Raw genomic sequence first — 21,307 nt, forward strand, 5'->3', positions numbered from 1 at the left:
TATCTCCATAGGGTCAGTAGTAGTGCCTCCATCTCATTTCTGATTTTATTTATTTGCTATTTGCTTCTTCTTTCTTTTTACTTTGTCAGTCTAGCTAAGAGTTTGTAAATTTTGTTGATCTTCTCAAAAACCCAACTTTTGGTTTTGTTAATTCTATGGTTTTTAATTAATTCTCCATTTCAGTTATTTCTACTCTACTCTTTGTTATGTCTTTCTTTCTATTTGCTTTGGGATTAGTATGCTGTTCCGCCCACCCCCACCCCCCCCACCCCGTTCCTAGTTTCCTAGTTGCCAGTGCAATTAGATCTTTGATTTCAGCTTTCTTCCTTATTAATGTGAGCACTGAGGGCTACAAATTGAAGCATTGCCTTCACTGCATCCCATGGGTTTTGATATGTTATGTTCTCATTTTCATTAGTCTTGAGATATTTACTGATTTCCCTTGCAATTTTTTCTTTGACCCATTAATTATATAAGAGTGTGTTGATTAATCTCCATGTATTTGTGAATTTTCCCTTTTTCCACCTGTATTAGTCTGCCAAAGTGGAGTTGATGGAAAGTGTATAATACAAAAGATATATATAGAGAGACATATATAGATATATATTTCTCTCTCTCTCTCTTAAGGAGGTACTGGAGATTGAACCAGGACCTCATAGTACATGAGAAGCAGGTGCTCAATCACTTGAGCTACATCTGCACCCAAAAGCTGTATTTTTGTAAGCTTTTTTTATTATAGAAATTGTAGATTTACAGAAAAATTGTGCAGAAAATACAGAGTTCCCATATATCCCTAGCACACATAGTTCTCCCTATTATTAAAGATTTGCATTAATGTGATACCTTTCTTAAAAGTGATGAAACAATATTATTATAATTATACTATTAATTATAGTCCATAGTTTACATTAGAGTTCACTGTGTTGTACACTCCCATGGTTTTTTAAAAATTATTCTAGTTTTATATATATATACACATACATATATATGTATGCATACCCTAAAATTATCCCTTTTAATCACATTCAAATATGTATGTCAGTGCCTTTAATTACATTAACAGTGTTGTGCTACCATCACCACCATCCATTACCAAAACATTTCTATCAGACCAAATAGAAACTCTGTATCAATTAAGCATTAACAGCCCATTTGCTACCCTCAACCCAACCCTTAGTAACTTATGTTCTTGTTCCTGACTCTATGAGTTTGCTTCTTCTAATTATTTCATATCAGTGATATCATACAGTATTTGTCCTGTTGTGTCTATCTTATTTCACTCGATGTGATGTCTTCAAGGTTCATGCATGTTGTTGCATGTGTCAGATATTAATTTCTTTGTAGAGCTGAATAATATTCCAGTGTGTATATATATGCGTGTATGTACATATATGTGTGTGTATATATATATATGTACACACACACACACACACCACCTTTTTTTTTCCATTCATCGGTTAACATCCATTTGGGTTACGTCCATCTTTTCGCATTGTGAATAATGCCACTAGCAATGTTGATGTGCAAATATCTTTTCAAGTCCCTTTTGGGTATATGCCTAGAAGTGGGAGTGCCAGGTCATATGTTAATCCATTTACTACTTTCTGAAGAACCATCAAACTGTATTGCACCATTTTCCATTCCCACCAATAATGAATGAGTGTTCCTATTTCTCCACATCCAATAATGAATGAGTGTTCCTATTTCTCCACATCCTTTCCAACAGTTATTATTTTAAGTTTCTTGAATAGTAAGCATTCTAGTGAGTGTGAAATGGTATCCTATTCTGGTTGTTTTTTAAAAAAATTTTTTAAGAGATTTTCTGGGTTTACAGCTCAATCATGCATAAAATACAGGATTCCCATATACCACCCAATTGTCAATACCTTGTACTGGTGTGGAACATTTTTTACAATTGATGATAGCACTTTTTTATAACTGTACTGTTTTTTAACAGTAGTTACCTTTGTTACAATTGATGAAAGATTATTAAAATTGTACTAAATATTGTCCAAATTTACATTAGGTTTATTTTCCCATATATGACCCTGTTATTAACACCTTGTTTAAGTGTGTACATTTGTTATAATTAATAAGACCATTTCCTATACTTGTACTATTAACTATAGTTCATGGTCTACTATAGGGTTCACTGTACTATACAGCCCTATGCTTTTTATTTTAATTTTTATTTTAGTAACATAAAAGACCTAACATTTCCTCTTTTAGCCACATTCACCTATATAATCATCCACTGACAATAATTTGCTACCATAATTGCCATCCACTTTCAAACCTTCACAATCAACCAAAATAGAAATTCTGTACAAATTATGCATCAACTCCCCATTCTCTAACCCCCATCTATCCCCTGGTATCCTATATTCTAGATTGTGACTCTGTGAGCTTGCTTATTATAATTAGTTCATATCAGTGAGATCATACAATATTTGTCCTTTTGTATCTGGCTTATTTCACTCAGTATAATGTCGTCAAGGTCATCCATGTTGTCACATGCATAGGGACTTCTTTCCTTTTTATGGCTGAGTCATATTCCTTTGTCTGTATATACCATATTTTGTTTATCTCTTCATCTATTGATGCTCTCTTGGGTTGCTTTCATCTTTTGGCAACTGTGAATAGCCGCTATGAACATCAGTGTGCAAATGTCTGTTCAAGTCTCCCTGCTTTCGATTCTTATAGGTATATACCAAACAGCAGGATTGCTTGTTATATGGTAATTCTATATTTAGCTTCCTGAGAATTTCCCTCTCAGCACTGCCTTTGCTACAGTGCATAAGGTTTTATATGTTGTGTTTTTGCTACTATTTTTCTCAAGGTATTTACTGAGTTCCCTTGCAATTTATTCTTTGATTGTTCAAGAGTGTGTTGTTTAACATCCATGTATTTGTGGATTTTCAAGTTCTCTGTCTGTTATTGATTTCCAGCTTCATTCCATTATGGTGAGAGAAGATGCTTTGTATAACTTCAATCTTTTAAAATGATCAAAACTTGTTTTGTGATCCAACATATGGTCTTTCCTGAAGAATGAGCCATGTGCACTTGAGAAGAATGTATATCCTGTTGTTTTGGAGTGTAATGTTCTACATATGTCTGTTTGGTCATTTATCATATTATTCAAGTTCTCTGTTGCCTTTTTGTTCTTCTATCTAGATATTCTTTCTGTTGATGAGAGTGGTATATTGAACTCTCCAACTATTATTGTGGGGTGTTTATTTCTTCCTTCAGGTTTGTCAGTGTTAGCCTCAGGTGGCAAACACTTGGAAACTGTGGTTTGGTGCATAAAGAGTTATGATTATTATTTCTTCTTGGTAGATTGACCCTTTTATGAATATAATGTCCTTCTTTGTCTCTTATAAGAGTTTTTATGTAAAGTCTATCTTTTCTGAGATGAGTGTAGCTACACCAGCTCTTTTTTGGTTACAACTTGCATGGAATATCTTTTTCCAACTTTTTGCTTCAAACTATTTGTATTTTAAGGTCTAAGGTCTCTTATAAACATATAGTAGGATCATGATTTTTTAACCATCTCTCACTCTGTGTCTTCAATTGAAGGGTTTAATCCATTGACATTCAGTGTTATTACTGTAAAAGCGGTAATTCCTTCAGCCATTTTGTCTTTTTTTATATATCATATCTTTTTTTGTCTCTCTTTTCATTTATTGTAAACTCGTTTTCTGTATACTTGATCTTTCTTGGTGTATCTGAGTGATTCCTTTCTTATTTCTTATTTCTGTTCCTGTGTCTTTCTTTGTGGTTATCTTGGGGTTTATATTATGCAATCTACATCTATAACCTATAATTTGAAAAGATACCCATTTAACTTTGAAAACGTACTACACACTCTCTGCTCCCATATCCTTCTGTTTCCACTCTTTATGTTGTTTTTCTCCCACTTTCCCACCTTATATTTGCATGTCTATTCTGGAAATATGCCTTTTTCTTGTTCAATTGTATTTTTCTTTAAAGAAGCTTTAGATTACATAAATGTTCCATTGAAAATATAGGGGATTCCCATATACCTTACCCCTTCCTCCTCATTAACATCTTTCATTAGTGTAGTACATTTTGTTACAATTGATGAACAAATATTGAAGCATTGTCACTAACCATGGTCTATAGTTTACATTATAGTTTACACTTTGTAAACTTTTACACTTTATAGGTTTTTACAAAATGTATAATGGCCTGTATACATCATTGCAATGTCATGCAGTAAAATTGCAATGTCCCCAAAATGCCCTATGTTACACCTATTCTTCCTTCTCCCTCCCTTTAAAACCTCTAGTGACCACTGTCTTTATATCAATGTTACAAATTCTTCCATTGCTAGAATAATAATGAGTCTACATTAGTCCACAGTTCCATTCCCTCCGTATGTGTGTTCATTACTCAATCTTGAGGATTTTTGGAATTGTGATGACCACTCTGTTTCTAACTGAGAAGGGACTTAGATCTCATGGGGCAAATAGGTAGAACTGTCCTGCTTGCAGTTATAGATACTCTCTTTGGGGATGTGTTGTCCATCATCACCTTTTGTTAGTTGTCCTGGGTGAGTCCAATGAACAGGAGAGTAGGTATTGCCTGCAACTCTGCTGAGATTCAGAACTCAACTGGCATATGAGTAGCCAGAAGATTTAAGTCTCTGGTACACATATTTAATGGGTATAGTGCTAATTAGAGGTTCAAATAAAAGGAGCATAAGAACCATATGTAGGAAAATTATGTACGAGTCCAACTCCAATACATTGCAGGGGTGGGGTAGGCTATCATATATTCCAAGGTAAGCCCACTGACAAGGTATCCAATTCCTGGGGCTGTCTGCCCTGCCTATTGTGTCTCGATGTCTCTACAGCCCTCAGGGGCCCTCCTGCTTGAGACACTGTTTACTATGGCAGTCAGTGAGATCCTTCTAAGACTTGCATAAACGTGTCCTCTGGAATGACCTCCTGACTCACTTTGAAATCTCTTAGCCATAAAAATTCATTTGTATTTAATATTTCTCCCCTTTTGATGTAGGTCTTTTTCCAATGCATTGCTAGTTGGTCCTTGGTAATAATCCCTCAGAGCCAGGGAAGCTTATCCCTGGAAGTCATGCCCCACACCGGGAGAAGGTAGTGAATTTATATGCTGAGTTTGGCTTAGAGAGAAGCCACATTTGAGCAACAAGGAGGCTTTCAGCAGGTAACTCTTATGCTATATATAATACTAGGCTAAGTTTCAACTTTACAAGAACGAGATTCAAAAGTGCAAGCATTGATATAAAAGGCCTGGCATATTGGTCTGTCTTCCTTCACTAGGCACTGACAATGTACTATAGGGAGTCTTTCCACTCTGTTAGAGAATGTGGCAGGACTCCCCAGAATGGAAATTCAGTATTCTTTGGGTTATTGTGTGGGTCTCCACCCACTGAGAGAATGCCCCATGACCACTTAAACACATTCATAATCCATACAGACATGCCCCAGGTGCACCCTTCCCCACACATCCCCCACCACTGATATCCCACACAAATGATCCTCCCCTGCCACAGTTGCAACTCTTCTGCAATCCAACCCCTCCACAACAAAGACAAAAATAAATAAACACAAATACTTTTTAAAATAAAAGAAAATAATTTTTTGCAGTGCCTTTCATCCCAATAAAATCTGTTATCTCTTTTATATACAGTGACAATTTCTTCTATGTTTCACAAGTGTCTTATTTTTTTTTCAGGTTTTTGTTTGGTCTCTTGCTCTGTCTGTCCTTCTCCCTCCTGGATGATGCTCAGCACTTTCCTGGTCTGCAGATGCCCAAAGCAACTCCCTTGGATAGTTTTTTGCCTTTCCTTTGTTGTTTTTGTGAGAGAATAAAACCCTGCATTCCTACTCCAATGCCATTATTCCAGAAGTTCCCCCAATTGTATTTTGATCCTTATAGGAATGAAAGTCAAGTTGTTTATTGAGGACACAGAACTATTGGGTTTTGCATTTACCCTTTAGTTATCTTTATTGATAATCTGCATTTCTTCACACTATTCCAAGCTACTGTTTCCTGTTTTCCTTTCAACTTGCTGAACTCCCTTTAGTAATTCTTGTAGGGCAGGTCTTTAGTTGATGAACTTTCTCACTTTCTGTTTATCAATGAATATTTTAAACTCTCCCTCATTTATTTATTTATTTATTATTATTTATTTATCACCCCCCCCCATTGTTTGCACCCTCTATGTCTGTTCATTGTGTGTTTGTCTTCCTTTTAGAAGGCACTGGGAACCGAACCCAGAACCTCCCATGTGGGAGGGAGGTGCCTAATCACTTGAGCCACCTCTGCTCCCTGTTTTGTTGCGTCTCTCATTATGTTTTCCTTCTTGTGTCTCTTGTTGTGTCATCTTGTTGTGTCAGCTTGTCATACCAGCCCATCATGTCAGCTTGCTGCTTTGCTCGTCCTCTCCAGGGGGCACCAGTAAATGAAGTCGAGACCTCCCATGTGGTAGGTGAGAGCTCAATCACTTGATCCACATCCTCTTCCTTCTCCCTCATTTTTGAGGGACAATTTTGCTGAATAAAAGTTTGGGCCTGGCAGTTTTTCTCTTTCAGTACCTTAAATAAGTCATACTGTTACCTTCTCACTTTGGTGGTTTCTGATGATAAATTGGCACTCAGTCTTATTGAGGATCCCTTAAACGTGATAAATTGTTTCTCTTGCTGCTTTCAGAATTCTCTATCTTTGGCATTTAAGTGTATTATGATTTATTCTGTTTAGAGTATTTTGCACTTTTTGGACATTGTATATATACATCTTTCAGAAGAGTTGGAAAATTTTCAGCCATTATTTCCTCAATGATTCTTTCTGCACCTTTTCCCTTCTCTTCTCCTTTTTGGATATCCATGATTTATATATTTGTGCACTTCATGCACTTCACTCAAATCCCTGAGACACTGCTCAATTTTTTCTATTATTTTCTCTATTTGTTCTTCTGACTGTGTGATTTCAATTGTCCTGTTATAGTTTACTAATTCTTTCTTTCACCTGTTCAGATCTGCTACTTTATGCCTCTATTGTACTTTTAATCTCGTATTGTGTCTTTCATCCTCATAATGTCTATGTTTCTTTTTTATACTTTCACATTCTTCTTTATGCACACACATTGTCTTCATAATATGCTTTATCTCTTCATGTATAATTTCTTTCATCGACATAAATTGATTTAGGAGATTTGTTTGAACTTCTTTGATTAGTTATTCCAAATTCTGTGCCTCCTCTGAAGATTTAATTCATTCCCTTAACTGAGTCATATATTCTTGTTTCTGAGCATGGCTTATAAGTTTTTGCTGTTGTCTAGGCATCTGATTATCTTGAAGAGTTAACTCTAAAGAACAGTTTCTCCCTCTTGTCTAGGGCTTTATCGTTGATTGGCTTTGTGTTAAGGATACTTGGTCCAACTTACTCCAAAATGTTAAAATAGCCCTTGTTTAACTGATCAGATTTTCTCAGTTCTTCTTTATCTGATTCTTTCCCTGGATATATGGTACAATTTTTGAGATTGCGATTTTTGTGTAATTGTTTCACCTCTAGGAGAAAATTTCCCTTCTCTCTTCGTGCTCCAGGAATCTTGATCTTTTCTGTTTGCTTTTGTGAAGCATTTTCTCCCCTGCTCTTAAGATTTGTTTAAATTTTTCCCTTACTCAGTGCCCCATTATCCTTACTCTTCTCAGTTCTGGGAACTTCCTATCTTGTAGCAGTTCAGTTTTTAACACCCCCTCTTTTTTCCTCTCTCTATGAAAGTTTGCTGCCCCTGGTTTCTTCCCCATTAGGAAATTCCACCCAGAGAACCAGATGGGGTCAATCCAGAAAAGTGGGTTATTCTAGACCAGTCCATTTTTTGGCTTAGAGGGTCCAGCCAACAGAAAATGGATTGTGTACAGTGCCTGGCAGCAACAGATCCACCAAAATCACTCCCTTTTTTTTCCTCCTGTAGGCCCTTTGCTATGTAGTAGTCCTCAGCAGCTTGTATTCTGCCCTGGGTCTCTGTGGACTTGGGTCCCTATACCTGGATATGCATTGGGTTCTGTCACTGCTGTGAGTGGCTCTATAGTTCCCAGGGGGTGGCAGGATGAATCCAGTTCACTGCCTGTGAGCAGCTCCCAAAGCTGCATGGAACTATGTACAGAAGAGGAAAGTGGACCAGCAGGTTCAGGTCAGAAGTTTCCAACCTGATATTTTTCTTTTTCTTCAACTCATTGTGGAGTCTGTCTTCGTTCTCTACCATCCTCCAGATTTCTAAGCTAGTAAGATTTGTTATTTGACTAAAAGGTTATTCACTGAAATCTGGGGAGATTTATTCAGGGGATGTCTTACATGGCCTATTGATAATGTCATTTTCATTGTGGCTTCGATTTGCATTTCCCTAATGCCTAATGATGTGGAGCATCTTTTCATGTGCTTATTGGTCATTTCTGTATCTGCTTTGGAGAAGCCATTTGCCCAATTTATAATTGGATCATTTGGCTTTTTGTTATTGAGTTCTAGAATTTCTTTATATATTCTGGATATTAAATGCTTATTGGGTATGTGGTTTCCAAATATTTTCTACCATTGCATTGCTTGTTTTTTTACTATCATGATAAAGTCCTTTGATGCACTAAAGTTTTAAAGTATGAAGTCTAAGAAATCATTATCTAACAGAGGGTCCTAAAAAAATAATTCCATAAGTTTTCTTCTAGGAATTTTATAGTGTTTGTAGTTATATTTAGGTCTTTTATCCATTTTTAGTTAGTTTTTATATATGGTTTGAGATAGGCATTCACATTCATATTTTTACATATAGACATCCAGTTTTCCCAGCCACACTTGTTAAAAAGACTGTAGTTTCCCTATTGAGTAGACTTGGCACCCTTCTCAAAAATCAATTGGCCATAAATGTGAGTGTTGATTTCTGAACTCTCAATTCAATTCCTTTGCTCTATATGTCTGTCCTTGTGCCAGTACAATGCTGTTTTAATTACTGTAGCTTTGTTATGAGTTTTAAAATAGGGAACTGTCAGTGCTCCAACATCATTCTTTTTCAAGATGGCTCTTGGCTATTCAGGGCTATTACCCTTCCTCATAAATTTGATGATTGGCTTTTCCATTTCTTCAAAGTAATTTTTGTAATTTTAAGTGGGATTCTGCATTGAATATATAAATTACTTTGAGTATATTTAACATTGTAACAATATTTAGTCTTCCAATCTATGAATGCAGAATTTTCCTTCCGTTTATTTTAGCAAAAAAATTTTTGAGGTACTGGTACTGTGGATTGAACTCAGGACCTTGTATGTGGGAAGCTGGCCCGCAGCCACCGATCCATATCTGTATCCCTGAGTTGGTTTTATTGTTCATTTCTGTTTTTTTAGAAGGCACTGAGAACCAAACCTGGGATCTCCAGGTGGGACGCAGGTGCTCAACTGTTTGAGCCATGTCCACCCTCTAGCAATGTTTTGTAGTTTTCTGTGTACAGTCTTGACATCATTGGTTAAGTTTACTCCTAGATATTTGATTCCTTTAGTTACTGTTGTAAATGGAATTTTTCCTTGATTTCCTCTTCAAATTGTTTGTTAGTTGTGTATAGAAACACTACTGATTTTTGTGCATTGATCTTATATCCCACTACTTTGCAAAATTCATTTATTAGCTCTAGTGGCTTTGCTATATAGATTTCAGGATTTCCTGTCTATAGGATAATGTCTTCTGCAGATAGAAAAAGTGTTACTTTTTACTCCCCAATTTTGATGCCTTTTATTATTTTTTTCTTGCCTAATTGTTCTGAGTACAACTTCCAGTACAGTGTTAAGTAACATGGTGACTCGGCATCTTTGTGTTTTTCTTGATATTTTTTGCATATGATTCTAATCTTTACTTTCCAATCTGGAATCCTTTATGAAATGTAGTTTTAAATTGGAATATAACAATTTTTTTCATTCACCAGTTGTCTTATTATCATTTATTGAATAAACCTTCCTTTCCCTACTTGTTAGAGGTTTTACTTAACCATATTCTAAATTCTTATATATATGATTATATAATTTCATTAGTTTTCTTGCTTTGTACCAATATATAAACCTGAATCCAAAAAAATAAGTATATTCTATTTTCTGTAAAGGTATCAACATATTATCTCAAAATAATTTAAGGAAGGACCATAGACGTTCCAGTTGAACAATATAGTTATTTTTTATTGTGATAAAAAAACAAATTACATAAAACTTACCATTTTAACCTTTTCAAAGTATGCATTTCAGTGACATTAAGTACAGTTGCAATATTGTGTAAATATCATCACTATATAGTTCAGGAACATTTGCGTTATCCTATATGGAAACCCTGTACCTATTAAGCAGCAAATTTTCTGTCTTTCCTCTCACCAATCCCTGGCAACCACTAATCTCCTTCCTCTCTCCCTGGATTTGCCTATTCTGAATATTGCTTATAAGTGGAATCATACAATATGTGCCTTTTGTGTTTGACTTCTTTCACGTGGCATATTTCCAAGGTTCATCCATAGTATAGCATGTATCATCAGTGCTTCCTTCATTTTTATGGCTAAATAATGAATATTCCATTATATGCATATATCATATTTTGTTTATCCATTCATCTGCTAATGGATAGTTCAGTTTTTTCCACTATTGGTCTATTGCAAATACAGCTGTTATAAACATTTGTGTACAAGGTTTTGCTTGAACACCTGTTTTCAGTTGCTTGGATATATTCCTAAGAGTTGTATTACTGGGTTATATGGTAATTTGTTGTATGTTTAATTTTTTGAGAAACTGTTTTCAATAACAGCCGTACCATTTTGCATTCCCACTAGCAATGTACAAAGGTTTTAATTTCTCCACATCCTCACCAACACTTGCTCCATTATTTTATTATGGCCCTCCTAGTGAGCGTGAAGTGGTATGTCATTGTGTTTTTAACTTGCAGTTCTTTAATGATTAATGACATTGAGCCTCTTTTCATGTGCCTGTTGACCATTTGTACACCTTCTTTAGAGAAATGTCTATTTTTCATTTTCTAAAATTCAATTATTTTGTCTTTTTAAAAAAATTCTGATTGCATCATCGTCGTTTCAGTGCATTGCTTCGCCTTGTGGGTGGTCCACACCTCACCGCGCCATGCAGGGCACGGCACAGGGCTGGGATGCCTTTTTTCCTTTTTTTTTTTTACCAGGAGGTACCAGAGATCAAACCTGGTTCCTCCATATCGTAACCAGGAGCTCAATTGCTTGAGCCACAACCACTTCCCTGTTTGTCTTTTATTATTGCATTTTCAGAATCATTTATTCAGGATACAAGCCCCTTTTCAGATAAATGATTTAAAAATAGTTTCTTGCATTCTGTGGGTTGCTTCTTTATTTGTTCTTGATAGTATCACTTGCAAAACCAATGTTTCTGGTGTCATATCCAGGAAATCATTGCCTAACCCAAGATCATGAAGATTTACTTTTATGTTTTTTTCCTAGTAATTTATAGTTTTGACCCTTCCTTTTACATCTGTGATCCATTTTGAGTTCATATTTGTGCATGGTGTAGGGCAGGATCCAACTTAATTCCTTTGCATGTAAATATTCCGCTGTCCCAGCACCATTTGTTGAAAAGACATTTCTTTCCTCATTTAATTGCCTTAAGACCCTTGTTAAAAATCAATTGACCACAGATGTAAGGGTTTATTTCTGAACTCTCAAGTCCATTCTACTGATATATGTCTGTCCTCGAGCCAGTACCACACAGTCTTGATTACTTTAGCTTTCCGGTAAGTTTTAAAATCAGAAAGTTTGAGTCTTCAAGTTTCTACTTTTAGAAGATTATTGTGGCTTTTCTGGTTCCTTTGCATTTCCATGAAATTTTAGGATCAGCTTATTTATTTCAGAAAATATCATGTGATATTGAACTGCATTTGTTATTGTGCACTTAATTGTTGGAGAAAAACAGCGTTTACTGGGACAAGGAGACTGATATGACCACAGGCAGAAAAAGAATTTATTGGGAAGCTCTCCCAACAGAGGGGGTCTGAAGAACAGACTTCAGCCTCCCCCACCAGCATGGTGGGGGTCTGAAGAGAGACTTCAGCCCACTCCTGGAAGGGGGGGTTGAATTTATACAGAACTTTCCTAGGTGGGGAAATGATAGTTGGTGGGAGGGGTTTGAGGGTCCAAGTGAGGTACCAGGAACAATAGGAAGCCCTAGAGGTGAAAATTTTCCCTGATAATAACTAGGGGATAGTGGGTTAGGGAGTTACTGGTTTCTTGGAATGCTGCAGGAGCAGATGTTTCTTTGATCTGTAGGGATTAAAAGATTTCTTTATCTCCCTCTGATATGCAGGTAGGGAAGGTCTCCGTTTCCCTTTACTCCCGTCTCTATGTGGTTTCTTTGCTTAACCTGTGGGGAAGTGCCATGCCCTTAGACACATAGGCTTATGGGGGATGGGGTTAGCCTTTTCCCAATGCATATCAGGGGAAACTGAGCCACAGCTTGTAATTATTGCAAACCTCTAAAATTCCTAACTCCTGGGGGACCTAGGTATTGGGGTATATGGTACCGGGCAGGATGGGAGGGTGAGGGGATTTGGGGCATTGGCTTGATCTGGCTATTTCCTGCTGTCAAGGGCTGAAGAAAAGAAGTTTTCTTCCATCCTGTACAGTGCGCTGTGGTTTCACATCCTGCAGGGGTTGATATTGTTGTTCATGCAGCAGAAAGATGCAGTTTACATATTCCTGGGTTGTTGACTGTACAATTTGGTGAAGGAATCAGACAAGAAGATGATCATGGGTGACATCTTGGACAGCTGTCTGAATAAATTGAGTTATTGCATGGAAGATGTGTGGACCTGCTGATAGAAGAATGAGAGTTACAACAGTGGTAAGGATAAGAATTAATTAGAAAATTTAGGGTGGTTTGTGAGATTATTACTTCCAGGAGTCTGAGGAGAAGGAATAATAAGATTATACATTCAGCATTAAACAATGGCATTAATGGTTAACAGTGAAATTACATGATTTGATGGGTTTGTATACATAGAATTTTAGCTGGAATAGGAGATTTAAGATTAACTGTGGTTTTATAACAGTGTTTTTGAGTGATTTTTCATGGATTTAAGATTCACAACTAGCAGAGCTGCATAGACTAGTACAGTGGCCAAATGACCACATTTTTCCCAGTTTATATAGTCTGAAGCATAGGCAACAACAATTTATTATTATGTCCCCTTTTGGGCTTGGGGCAGCTGGCACTTTAACTTGTAATTTAGACTTAGTTCATTCTTTTAAGGATTTCGTTACAAGGTTACAAGAGTCCCTTTGCAGCGTCTGCAGCACTGAAAACATACCTTGCCCCTTCTGAGAGAGGGAGGGGACCGATGTAATCCACTTGCCATCATGCTACTGGAGTCTGTGCTCGGCCAGTATGTTTCATCCAGTGAGGCAATTGCCATGGGCATTGGAGTGAGCACGATGAACACTTGTGGGTGATGTTCATGAGCTGCTGGTGACTGACAGGCAATTCGAACTGCTGGCCTAGGCACTACAAGGTCTGGTATCCATGATATTTTTTTTATAGAGACACTCTGCTGCTCCTTGGGTTTTAATAGAATGGCTCTGGATTTTTGTGAGGGCATCTGCCTTAACAGTCCCAAGAGAGATGTTAGAGGAGGGGGCAGGGACATGATAGACGGTTACCTGTCACTGCTGGCAGGTGTTCCAGATGTTCTTCCACAGATATATCTTCTCCACAGAGGGCAGCTCACAATAGTTCGTTGCTTTTATTCCACTTTGTTTTCCTCTCGAAATTGTGACTAAAACTTAAGTGGCATATGTTTAGAAAGTTGCCTTTGCCACAAACTCCACCCAAAGAAAATATTGGTACTGGCTACATCCAATTCACAGGGTAAGTTAAGATCGACCCCCTTACTGCCTGAGCCTGTGTTATTCTTTTAAAAACAGCCTGCTTGGGGGGAGTGGGGCTTTCATTTCATGCCCAACTCTTTCTGATTAATACATATAATGGTTTTAATATCTGAGCTAAATGAGGGATGAAGTGTTTTCAGTACCTTAATAATATGAGAAAACGTTATACTTCAGTTTCAACAGAGGGTACAGTTTTTTGTTTTACTTAACTAAACACGATTTAAGAATGTGATAAACAGTCAGGACTTTGTAGCTTGTTCTAATTGTTTACCTATTTCAGGCTCTTAAGATAAACCAGTTGTTTTATTTTAGGACAAAATTATTATCTTTTTCTTAACAATAAAACACATTGTATACACCCTACATACATAAGTTACTAAAATGATTTTGGAAACTGTCTCAAAGCAAATTTTTAGAACATACAATTGTCATGATTACATTAATTAGCAGGTATCTTATTTTAGCAGTGCAGAAGAACTACTTTTCCCATTACTTTATGAAAACTTAAGATTTCCAAAGGAATTAAAATTATTTTTCCCTATTACCATTGTAATATGCAGATTGAGGTGGCTTTTAATTATCAATTCAGTTTCTGTTTCATAATGACTTTCTGTAATTAGCCATTTGAATATTTCAGTTTAAGCAATGCTTTACAAACTTTTTATAACTATTCATAACCACATAAAGTATAGTTACTTCATTTCGAGACAAATTCTGCCTTCACAGAACAAATTCCCTTACTCAGTGCTACCACAATACCTTCTACAACTTGCCATATGCATTCAAGTTTTGTCTTGCATACTTCCATTCTGATTTTAGAAAACCAGTCATCTTATCTTAGGAAAAAACACACTTTCTTGAACAAACTTACCAAATTTCAGTTAGCACTTCTAGAAACTTTTTACTTTTTTCAATATCTTACATTTCATTCTGTGAAGAAAAATAAACTTAGCAATTTTATCAGTCAAGACTTATAATTTTCATCACTCATACCTATGTATCAATATAAGCACTTGTTTAATTTTTGGCTATCTGAATAGAGCTCTTGTAAGAATTAATATTACCATCCAGAGATATTAAAATATACATTGGCAGTGAACAAACAGGCAAACACAAAAAGTTATGACACACAGAAACAAAGTTTATTAATTTGACTCATAATTTTTACTCCTATGGTATGGCCATTTTTACTGCTTTCAAGATTTTTTGGAATCAGTGTTGCAATATGCAATCTTGTTTACTAGTAATCAGCAAGTTAGGAATATTTGAGTGTGATAACTGCAGTTAAACTTTAACAGTTTAGATAGACAGATATTTAACACATGTATTTTGGATTATTACTTTTTAGGAGTACACCTAGACAGATTTAAAGTTCAGGAGTAAGCTAAAGGCTTATTTGTAAGTGGTGAGTAATTGTAGGCTTGATACTTTGCAGGGTATCAGGAAGGACAGAATATTGGAGTTTGAATGGGATGTGGGTAGGATTTTTAAGTTGAACTGTGACTGGTTTGTGATGGGCAGCAATGATAGGAACTTTAGTATTTTAGATTTTAGGACTGACAGAGTTTGACAGAAAAATGGGGAGCAGAGAAGGGAATGAGTGGATGAACAGGTGGCTTTTTACTGGGTATAGTAAAAGATGGGTTGTGAAACTATTGACTTTCACCATTGAGACTGAGGAGTATTTAGGGATTTGGGGGAAGGCAGAGTAAGTGGTTTTCATATTAATAAGAAATGAAATTGGCTTACCTGCTACCACCAGAATTACTTGAGAGTCTGCTTTGGAGATGGATGTGGGGGTCTGTACAGTTTCTGGGGTACCTTTAATCATCTGTTGCTGGTTCCAGAAGGTCTGGGTTGGTTTGACTGGATAAGATGACCTTTTGCCTGGAGAGTCCTCGGAACAGTCAGACTTTCTGTGGATTTTTTGCTTGCTCAGCAGGAATGACCTTGGAGGAGGTTGTGAGTTTGGGCACTGCTTGGCTCAGTGTGCCCAGGCCTTTTGCCTTTGAAGCGTGGCCTTGGTGGGGTTTTTTGTACTTGCCTGGAGTGGAGTGTCTGTCGGGAACTCTTGAGGGTGGAGGATTTGCAGCTAGGTTTTTTGAGGGGGACTGCTGTGGCTCTGACAGGGCTGTTGGTAGTGTTTTGTTGGTTTAGGGTATTTACAAGGGTTTGGGCTGCAAACCAAATATGTTCTTTTTCTTCTGGGGATAGACAGGTAGAAGGAATGATGTAGAGGCTGCAAGAGAAAGACATTAACCGGTTCTCTATCTGGCTTAAATCTGAGAATAAGAAAGGAACATGTACTCTGGTTATTCTTTTCGCTCCCAGAGGGGTGAGAAATTTGCTGGTGTCTGTGTGGAGTTAGGAGCCTGCATGCTGATGGAGGTGGAGTGCTGCAGTGCAGAAGGAGGGGAGGTAGTCTCTGCAAGCTCCTATGAGGAGGAGAGAAGGCAGCAGCAATGAAGGGGGGTAGGAAGAAGGGGTGCAGGGTGAGTCCAGAGATAACCCCAGAGGATTTTATGGAGGAGGTACCCGGGGGTGGGAGTGATCTGAGGGATCAAAGTTGGAGTTTTCAGAACTTTTAGGGGGTGGAAGTGATGAGAAGGAAGATTTTTGAGGAGGTTTCTGGTGTAAAAGAAGAATTTGGAAGGACAAACAGGATTGGCAGAGGAAGGAAAAGAAGGAAAAGGAATGCCTGAACATAAGGAATTTCTGACCATCTGCCATTGCACTGAATAAAGTTTTCTAAGTCTTGGAGAACTTGGAAATTGAAAGTGCCATTTTTTGACCATTGACTTTCATTGTCCATTTTGTATGTAGCCACACAGAGGTTGAATAGAAAATGAGTTTTTTAGGTCTGATGTCTCCTTCTGGGTACAGAGATTTAAGGTTATGAAGGAGGGGAGAGGATTTGGCCCAACAGATAGGGCGTCCACCTACCACATGGGAGGTCCAAGGTTCAAACCGAGGGCCTCCTGACCTGTGTGATGAGCTGGCCCACTCACAGTGCTGATGCACGCAAGGAGTGCCGTGCCACGCAGGGGTGTCCCCCACGTAGGGGAGCCCCGTGCACAAGGAGTGTACCCCATAAGGAGAGCCGCCCAGCACAAAAAAAGTGCAACCTGCCCAGGAATGGCGCCACACACACGGAGAGCTGACACAGCAAGATGACGCAACAAAATGAGACACAGATTCCGGGTGCCACTGACAATATAAGCAGACACAGAAGAACACACAGTGAATGGACACAGAAAGCAGACAACTGGGGGCAGGGGACAGGGAAGGAGAGAGAAAAAAATCTTAAGGTTATGAAGAAGACAGCCCAGAGGCATGGGTTTTGGGGGCAAAACTGAATTCCCCCTTTTAGGTGGCTGGGGCGAGACTAAGGAGCTCTAGAAGAGATTCTGAGTGAGACAGGCATCCCCAAATCAGTCAGGTATCTCCAAGGAAATGGGAAACCACTCTTGGAGCCAGATGTCTCCAGAGCCAAGGGGCCTCTTCCCATGAGGTTGCAGGCCTACTGCCTGCCATGGTCCTTGCAGAATGGTGAGGATCCTGACCTAGCACTAAGTTTCCCAGTGGATTGTCTGGGACAACAGAAAAGGAGAGAGAGAAAGACAGCAGGATCCTCTAGCAGAGAAATCCTTAACTCACCCAGCCAAGATTCTATGTCTGGTGTTGGATGGGCATTCAGCTGTGGCAGTCACCAGTCAATCAATCTCAACATGACCCAATCCTGGGTTTCAGCACCATATGAAGGAGAAAAATGGCACTTAAGGAGACATGGAGACTGATATGACCACAGGCAGAGAAAGAATTTATTGGGAAGCTCTCCCAACAGAGGGGGTCTGAAGAACAGACTTCAGCCCACTCCTGGAAGGGGGGGATTTGAATTTATACGGAACTTTCCTAGGTGGGAAAACGATAGTTGGTGGGAGAGGGTTGAGGATCTGAGTGGGGTGCAGGGACCAATAGGAAGCCCTAGAGGTGAAAATTTTTCCCTCATAATGAGTAGAGGATAGTGGGTTAGGGAGTTATGGTTTCTTGGAATGCTGCAGGAGCAGATGTTTCTTTGATCTGTAGGGATTGAAAGGTTTCTTTATCTCCCTCTAATATGCAGATAGGAAATGTCTCCATTTCCCTTTACTCCCATCTCTACTGGTTTCTTTGCTTAACCTGTTGGGAAGTGCCATGCCCTTAAACACATAGGCTTATGGGGGATGGGGTTAGCCTTTTCCCAATGCATATCAGGGGAAACTGAGCTACAACTTGTTAATCATTGCAAACCTCTACCATTAATCATAATTAGTTTCATGAATTTTGTGAAAAATAGAAGCTAAATACTCTGACTTGCTCTGCCTCACAGCATTTCGATAGCTTAACAGTGGTGAAGTTTTACTGCAAAGGTTTGAGCTCGGGGCTGGAACTGAAATTTTTCTGAACAAGAAGAACTGCTCTCAACCACTCTTATGAATCATTGAATGGGAATTAACTTTTGCTACAGAATTTCTAATGTTTTGCTATGAATTCAATGTAAAATTACAAGACAAAGCAACCCTTATGTGCGAAACTTCTACTGAGATTAAGTCATTTCAATAACAACTCTGTGTGCCTCACAAGTAAGGTCAAGTTGCTTTATACCCTTCCCCTGCTGTCAAAAGTTAAAACAAGATGAGGGTGGAGCCAAGATGGCTTCAGAGTAAGGACCTCCTGGAGTCAGCTCGTGAAACAGGGCAGTTGTGGTCACCCAGAGCTCCCTAAAGCACCTTTTGGAGGACCCAAGAGACAAGAGTAGTATCCTGCAACATCCTTGATAGTGTGGAAGGAGGAGACTACCCATCGGCACAGAGGAATCGCGAGTAGAGCACTCCATGCCTTGGAGGTTGGTGCCCGTGGTATGCAAGCCGCCTCAGGAGCTATTCCATGGTTGGAGTTGGAAAATCCATTTTCCTCAATAAAAACAGGAGGAAAACACAGTGTGGCACCAACTTCAGCTACTGATTAGTGGATTCAGCGGGCTGAAGTAGAGAATCCTAGGAACAACTAAACTTTGAGCTTGTCCAGGTCAGAGGGAAGGCTGGTGGCCACCATTCTGACTCCACCCCGGGCACGAGGGGAAGCGGCGCTGACTGAAAATCATAGTGCTTGTAAGGACTGGGTTTTCTCCACCCAGATTGGATTGCAGGTCTAGCCTAAACCCTATTCCCACCTCCGGCAGGGAAGAAGTTGGGGGAACCTGCACCACCTCTCTGGGAAGCTGCAAGCCACGCCACAGAGACTAGTGCCCATCCTACTCTAGGGGCGCAAGCCACCTCAGGAGCTATTCCATGGCAGCTCCATTTCCCATAAATGGTGGAGGAAGAGACAGATGTCCACTGACTTTAGTTACTGATTAGTGGACTCAGCAGGCTAAAGTATAATATTAGAGATAGCTGGGGTCTGTGTTTGTCCTAGTGGGAAAGTCCGGTAGCCACTATTTTGACTCTGCCACCCAGCTTGAGAGGAAGCCGGGTTGACTGAAATTCAGTGAAGTTAAGGACAGGCTTCTTTCCACCAAGACCGGACTGCAGCCCTAGCCTAGGGTCCAGCCCCACCTCCAGTGGAGAGGTAGCTGGCAGGACCTGCACCAGGCTCTCCAGGCAACTGCAAGTGCTCTCCAGGCAACTGCAAGTGCTGGCAGAGGCTGAATAGTCGGACACCTAGGCCTGCATTCCTGCACCCCAAGAGAACAGGAGAGGAGCTGGGTATCCTCGGCCTCTTCAAACAATGGCAGTAGTTTTCAGCCCACACAGATTTATCCACCTCTGTCCCCCCACAGAATAGGAGGGGGCTGGTGTTGCCTCATCCTCTGAGGGCAACAGTTTTGGGCTGCATAAGTCTGACTGTTGGGCACCTGTGTGTCCATCTCCATCCCTAATAGGTCAAGAGATGGACTGTGTTTGTCCAGCCTCTTTGGGTAACTGCAAGTGCTTTTGACCCACACAGCCTGGTCTGGTGGGAACTTGTGGAAGCACTCTCAGCCCCCAATAGGAAAGAAGGGGACTGGACTTTCCACAGCTTTTTTGGGCAGCAGCAGACCTTCAGCCTGCATGGACTGTACTACTGGATGCCAATGAATCCACCCCCACCCCCAATAGGATAGGAAGGGTTTGGTGTATCCACAGCCTCTCTGGACAATGGTGGGTACTTGCAGCCTACAGGGACTGAACTATCAGGTGCTTGTGGATCCAACCCATGCCTTAAGAGGATAGAAGGGGGCTGGTGTTTCCTCAACCTCTCCAGGCAATGGCAGGTATTCTTGGCCTAAAGGGACTGACCTGTTGAGCACCCATAGAACCACCCTTACCACCCAATAGGATAGGAGGAAGCTGGTGCTTCCTCAGCTTCTCCAGGCAACAGTGGGTACTTTCAGCCTACAGGACTGAACTGTTGAGCATTTGTGGTTCTGTTCCCACCCCCTAAAGGGCAGAAGGGACAATACTCCCTAAGCCTCTCAGGGCAAATGCAGGCATATTTGGCCCACAGAGATCAGATTGTTGGGCACTCCAGAGGGTCCATTCCCACCCCAGCAGGGAGAGGATCTGGTGATACCTCAGTTTACCTGAGAAACTGTGGTCATTTTGAGCCCACACAGCATAGATTGCTGACCAAAACTATAGCTCTATTCCTACCTAAGATAGGGGAGGAAGTGGTGTGAAGCTTCATCAATGTCTCCAGGTGACTACAGACAGTCTTGTGCCCAACTGGGATTATTATACACAGCTACAGCTCTGTCCCTACCTCTGACAGAGGAGAAAGGTGGGAGAAGCTTCCTTACTTCCTGGGGCAATGTGGGCAAATTCAACCTCCATAGCTTATAGCACCAACTACATCCTTGGCTCTTACAACACAGGCAGCAAGGGAAAGATAAGAAATCCCTAAATTAAATGGAGAAACTGCACCCAGAATAAATACATCTAGCAAGCCAGATGCAGAAACACCAACAAAAAATTACAATCCATACCAAGAAACAGGCTAAGCCTGAAGATGACATAAAGAAGTTGAGACAACTAATCTTAGATATTTAAACAAATATGCTTAATAAGTTCAATGAGATGGCTAAAGAGATTAAGGATATTAACAAGATATTGGATGAGCACAAAGAAGAATCTGAATGCATACATAGAAAAATAGCAGACCTTATGGGAATGAAAGGTGCAATAAATAAAATTAAAAACACACTGGAGGCATATAAAAGCAGATTTGAGGAAGCAGGAGAAAGGATCAGTGAGCTCAAAGACATGACCTCTAAAAGTGAACAAACAAAAGAACAGATGAAGAAAAGAATGGAAAAAATTGAACAGGGTCTCAGGGAACTAAATG

The 21,307-nt window shown here is 39.3% G+C and overlaps 1 protein-coding gene across 4 annotated transcripts in view; it reads left to right on the top strand.

Moving 5' to 3' along the window:
- Positions 1 to 21,307, top strand: part of BEND6 (BEN domain containing 6) — a 110,020-nt gene that overhangs the window by 23,972 nt on the left and 64,741 nt on the right. The gene's annotated exons all lie outside the window — the stretch shown is intronic.

The sequence above is a fragment of the Dasypus novemcinctus genome, chromosome 11, assembly GCF_030445035.2.
Source record: "Dasypus novemcinctus isolate mDasNov1 chromosome 11, mDasNov1.1.hap2, whole genome shotgun sequence".
Lineage (NCBI taxonomy): Eukaryota > Metazoa > Chordata > Mammalia > Cingulata > Dasypodidae > Dasypus > Dasypus novemcinctus.